This window comes from Rhinopithecus bieti, unplaced genomic scaffold, assembly GCF_001698545.2.
Source record: "Rhinopithecus bieti isolate Rb0 unplaced genomic scaffold, ASM169854v2 scaffold_11161, whole genome shotgun sequence".
NCBI classification, from domain to species: domain Eukaryota; kingdom Metazoa; phylum Chordata; class Mammalia; order Primates; family Cercopithecidae; genus Rhinopithecus; species Rhinopithecus bieti.
In genome coordinates this window covers 1,760,752-1,766,494 of record NW_016806937.1, presented here as the reverse complement: position 1 = coordinate 1,766,494, position 5,743 = coordinate 1,760,752, and the positions used below count along the sequence as shown (strand labels likewise).

The 5,743-nt window shown below is 47.8% G+C and overlaps 1 protein-coding gene across 5 annotated transcripts in view; it reads right to left on the bottom strand.

Annotated features, from left to right (window-relative positions):
• The window catches only part of ADGRG5 (adhesion G protein-coupled receptor G5), a 35,069-nt gene extending 29,600 nt beyond the window's left edge, over positions 1-5,469 (bottom strand). For 2 of the 5 annotated variants that reach the window (XM_017878863.1, XM_017878862.1), the window contains exons 1-2: positions 5,379-5,469; positions 3,818-3,995 (exon numbers count right to left, since the gene is read on the bottom strand). The gene's annotated coding sequence lies outside the window, so the exon portion shown is untranslated. The remainder of the gene's footprint in view (positions 1-3,817; positions 3,996-5,378) is intronic. The other 3 variants (XM_017878861.1, XM_017878866.1, XM_017878865.1) reach the window with 3 other exon arrangements.
• Positions 5,470-5,743: the final 274 nt, after the last annotated feature.

The following is a 5,743-nucleotide window of genomic DNA, read 5'->3' as shown; positions in this document are numbered from 1 at the left end:
AAAAAAAAAAAAAAAAAAAAAAAAAAAGGCTGGGCACCGTGGCTCATGCCTGTAATCCCACCACTCTGGGAGGCCAAGGCAGGCGGATCACAAGGTTAGGAGATTGAGACCATCCTGGTCAACATGATGAAACCCCGTCTCCACTAAAAATACAAAAAAAAAAAAAATTAGCTGGGTTTGGTGGTGGGCGCCTGTAATCCCAGCTACTCGGGAGGCGGAGTCAGGAGAATCACTTGAACCCAGTAGGTGGAGGTTGCAGTGAGCCGAGATCGCGCCACTGCACTCCAGCCTGGCGACAGAGTGAGACTCCGTCTCAAAACAAAAACACAAAAAAATAAGGCTAAGTAAAAGAAGAGCACAGCATATCATTGAGTGGAAAGGGCAGGATGAAAATAACACACAAAATCTCATTTACGAAAAATTATGTTTGTATGCATGCTGAAGCATATGGGAGATCTAGAAGGACAGCCACCAAAATGTTAATAATGCTTTTTTGAGGGGAGAGGTTTTTCTTTTTAAACTTCCTTCTATATTTTCTGTATTGTTTAATTTTTTTACAACATATTGCCTTCATGACAACAAAAAAAAAACACAAATATTTCAATAGGATTTTTAAATGCTCCAAGTGACTATCAATATGGAAGAAATAATAGTGACATATTGCTCATGAAAGACAGAAAGCCCATTGCAAAACAATCTAATTCCATTCTCGCAAAAAAAAAAAATCATATATTTTATTATATGCAAAATCTGGACAGGCCAGGCGCAGTGGCTCACACCTGTAATCCCATCACTTTGGGAGGCCAAGGCGGAAGGATCATTTGAGCCCAGGAGATCGAGACCACCCTGGGCAACACAGCAAGACCCCTATCTCTACAAAAAAATACAAAAAATTAGCTGGACTTGGTGGCACAAGCCTGTAGTCTCAGCTACTCGGGAGGCTGAGGTGGGAGGATCGCTTGAGTTCAGGAGGTCGAGGCTTCAGTGAGCTATGATTGAGCCACTAAACTCCAGCCTGGGTGACAGATCAAAACTCTGTCTCAAAAACAAAAAACAGAAACAAAACAAGAAAACAATGGAGTGGGGAAGGTTTTTCTAGCTATGACTCAAAATCCAGAAGCCAAAAGAGAAAATACAGATACATTTTATTACATAAAAATTATTTAAGGCCAGGCGTGGTGGCTCAAGTCTGTAATCCCAGCACTCTGGGAGGCTGAAGTGGGTGGATCACGAGGTCAGGAGATCGAGACCCTCCTGGTTAACATGGTGAAACCCCATCTCTACTAAAAACACAAAAAATTAGCCAGGCATGGTGGCAGGCGCCTGTAGTCCCAGCTACTTGGGAGGGTGAGGCAGGAGAAAGGCGTGAATCCGGGAGGCGGAGCTTGCAGTGAGCCGATATCGTACCACTGCACTCCAGCCTGGGCAACTGAGCAAGACTCCATCTCAGAAAAAAACAAAAAAAATTATTTAAAAAGACACTTCTACCTGGCCAAAAGAAGGCCATATGTAATGCTGAAAGACAAATGACAAGTTAGGAAAACTATTTGCATATAATACTTTTATCTATGTATAACAGACAAGAGCTGATTTTCCTATTACGTAAAATGTTTCTAGACATTGATAAGGAAAAGTCGAACTCAATATAAAAATGAGCAAATGGCGGGGCGTGGTAGCTCATACCTGTAATCTCAGCGCTTTGGTAGGCCAAAGCAGGAGGATCATTTGAGCTCAGGAATTTGAGACCAGCCTGAGCAACATAGCAAGATCTTTACTCTACTAAAAATCAAAAATGTTAGCTGAGTGTGGTGCCACGCACCTGGTAGTTGCTTGGGAGGCTGAGGTGAGAGGATCACGTGAGCCCAGGAGTTTGAGGCTTCAGTAAGCTATGATGGTGTCACTGCACTCCAGCTTGTATGACAGAGTGAGACCCTGTATCAGAAATAAATAAATAGAGCCGTGCATGGTAGCTTATGCCTGTAATTCCAGCACTTTGGGAGGCCAAGGCAGGAGGATCACCTGAGGTCAGGAGTTCAAGACCAGCCTGGCCAACATAGTGAAACCCTGTCTCTACTAAAAATACAAAAATTAGCCAGGCGCAGTGGAGCACGCCTGTAATCCCAGCTACTCGGGAGGCTGAGTCAGGAGAATGGCTTGAACCCATGAGGCAGAGGTTGAGGTGAGCAGAGATCATACCACTGCACTCCAGTCTGGGTGACAGAGCAAGACTCCGTCTCAAAAAATAAAAATAAATAAATGGTGAACTCACACATGTGAGAAATAATATAAGCATAGCTACATTGTTTGTAAGAGCAAATAAATAGAACCAGCACAAATGTCTATGAATAGGGGACTAGTTAAATAAACTGTAACTTATCCCTACAACACTAGAATATGCAGATGACAAAGTGGAAGCTCTCCTCTTATTGACATGGAATGCTCTCCAAAATGTATTTTCAAGTGAAAAAGCAAAATGCAGAATAGTATGTAGAGTATACAACTTTTTGTATTAACTGGGGCACTTTTGTATCAACTGGCACATCCACGCCCAGTTAATGTTTTTATTTTTGTAGAGACGTGGTTTCAGCATGTTGCCCAGGCTGGTCGCAAACACCTGGGCTCAAGTGATCCTCCCTCCTCCCGCCTCAACCTCCCAAAAGGCTGGGATCACAGGAGGAAGCCACCAAGCCCAGTCTCTACTCCAATGTCATGAAGGAATTTGCCCGTTTCTTCCAGTACTTTTATAGATTCATCTTTCATATTGAAATCTCCAATCCATTTGCATTGATACTGGAGTACAGTGGGAAATATAAATCCAATTTCATTTTTTCTCCAGGTGGTCACCCATTTTTCTTAACATAATTTTTTTAATATATATGTTTATTTTAAATATGAAATAGAGACTCTGGAGTCACAGAAGGCTGGGTTCTTATTTATTTGGCTATTCGGTTATTTATTTGGCTGTGTTATTTACTTACCCTCTCAGAACCTCAGAGAAAAGACAAAGGACAAGATTTGGGGGAGCCGGGTGCGGTGGCTCATGCCTTAATCCCAGCACTTTGGGAGGCTGAAGCAGGAGGATCACTTGAGCCCAGGAGTTTGAGACCAGCCAGAGCAACATAAGGAGACCCCATCTCTACAAAATTAAACATTAAAAATCCTAACCCAGCATAGTGGCATGAGCCTGTGGTCCCAGCTACTCGGGAGGCTGAGATGGGAGGATTACTTGGGCCTGGGAGCCATGATTGTGACACTGCACTCTAGCACTCCAGCCTGGGTGACAAAGTGAGACTCTGTCAAAAAAAAAAAGATTTGGGGAGGCAAAAGAAGCTACTGAGCTACTGAAGGAAATCACTTAGGAGAGATAACTGAGGCCCAGTAGTGGAGGACCTGATAGCACAGAAAGGATCTTGGGCCAACTTGTCTGCCCCTTCACTATACTGTTGGTGAAACTGAGGTCCAGTCAGATAGATGGATTTGACCTGCAGGGTGTGGACCCTAAGACCAGGCTCTTACCCACACTGGTTCCAGGCAGGCACTGAGGGAAGACAAGCCTGACCCTACTATACAACTGAAGAAATTGAGGCCAAAGCAGAAGTGATACCTCCACCAGGCACTCCAGATAGAAGCTGTGGTTTCCACCCCCTTTCCCAGGAGCAAACCACGGTCTTCACTTCTGCTTGCAACCTCCAAATTCCCCTCCACATCCCTTCAGAGAGGTCACCATGCACCATCGTCTCATACACTGAGTCATTTCCTTTTCCACCCTGCAATTCATTATTTGGGGCCTTCTAGGAAATAGCAATCCCTTCCTCACCTGACTTCCAGAATGGTTCCAGTTGATGGTGGGGAAACTGAATACTGCACAAGAGGAGTCTGCTTGAGTTCTACAGCAGGCCAGTGGGCAAGCTGGGACTCAAACCCAGGCCTCCAGGGTCCAGGGCGCTACCCCCTGCACACTGCAGCCTCCCAAAGATGGTTGGGCAGCTGAGTTGCTGTGTAGACAAGTAAGACTCTATTTAGGCCAACAGAGAAATGACAAGCTGTGGAGCACAGGACAGAGCCTCTGGAAGATGAGAATCTCATAACCAGTGCCAGTATTCAGTGCCTAGGCTGTGTGACACCGGACAAGGCACTTGACCTCTCTGTGTCTCAGGTTTTCTCATCTGTAAAATGAGGCCAAGGAAACCTATTTCCCAGAAAGAGAAACTCCAACAACAATTTCCCTGATCCTCTACTGGGAATCAGGCTCTGAGCCAGGTCCAGGGCTCTGGCCAAAGTCCTTGGTCAGGAATACATCTGAGCACAAGGCTTGGGAATCCCTGCCTTCCTCCCTGCAGCTGACCATGCACCCCAGAATCCCACCTCTCCCCAGCAGCATGAGGGCCTACTGAGCCAGCCATTCTCCACACACAGCCCCACCTGCCCCTGCCAACCATAGTCTGGAGCCCCTGCCTCTGGCCTGGGTGAGGAATCAATCAATCTGTGGTCTCTGCAAAAAAAGCCCTAAGAGGCCAGGTGCAGTGACTCACACCTGTAATCCCAGCACTTTGGGAGGCCAAAGCAGGTGGATCACCTGAGATCAGGAGTTCGAGACCAGCCTGACCAACATGGTGAAACCCCGCCGCTACTAAAATTATGAAAATTAGCCAGGCGTGGCGGCTGGCGCCTGTAGTCCCAGCTACTCAGAAGGCTAAGGCAGGAGAATCGCTTGAACCTGGGAGGTGGAGGTTGCAGTGAGCTGAGATCGCGCCATTGCACTTCAGTCTGGGCAACAGAACAAGATTCTGTCTAAAAAAGCCCTAAGAGATGCTATTAGTGACCCCATTTCACAGGTTGGGAAAGAGAGGCCACCCCGGAGCCCAACAGGAAGTCTGTGACCAAGCCAGCAGCAGGGCCATTTCCCTGAGACATGCTGTCCCCAGGATCCAATCCAGGTCGCTCTGAAAGGAGCTGCACCTGCTCCAGTTTGCCAAACACAAAGTATGTGCCGGGCCCTCTACTGAGCCTCTGACAGCCATCCACAGTGCAGGTTCCCAGACTCACCCCATTTTACAGATGAGAAACTCAGGTCCAGAAAAGAAACCACCCTTCACTTGTCGCAGACCTCATGGGGAAGCTAAGATTCGAGCCCCAAGCCTAACTACTTCTTAATTTAAATCGCCCCTCCTTCCAAAAGCATAGATCTCTACATTCCCCTAGATGTGGAGCTGCCAACCAGAAAGGGTAGGAGGGTGGGTCCCCAGCTTGCTCACCCAGGATGTCCCCAGGCCTGTGCCCACCTAGGTGTCGGTATGCCCAGTACTCACTGAGGGGCCTGTGGATAAGGACAGAGAACTGGGCAGGGGAGAGTGGGGAGAGGCCCAGAGGAGGCTGACCTGTGAAGCTGCCGCTGCCGTCTCAGCTGCTGTCTCAGCTGCTGTCTCGGCTGCTGTCTTGTTGCTTCTGCAGGAAGGGGAAGCTGGGAGGCGTCTGTGGGTGGCCTCTCCCTTCGCCCCACACCTGCAGCCCCCACTGCACTTCTCTCTGCTCCCTCCACCCCAGGCCCAGGCATCACACTCTCACTTCACTTCTCCTTTCACCAACAGCATCCTCTTTGCTTCCTCCAAGCCGGTGGTCATGCCCTGGTCACCCTTTGATGGTATCACCCCGTAGAGCCTGCAGCACTTCCTGGGGTGGCGGCTCCTCTGTGGAGGTGCTCGAGGACATGGCAAAATGGCCTTACGCAGTGTTCAAGACCCAC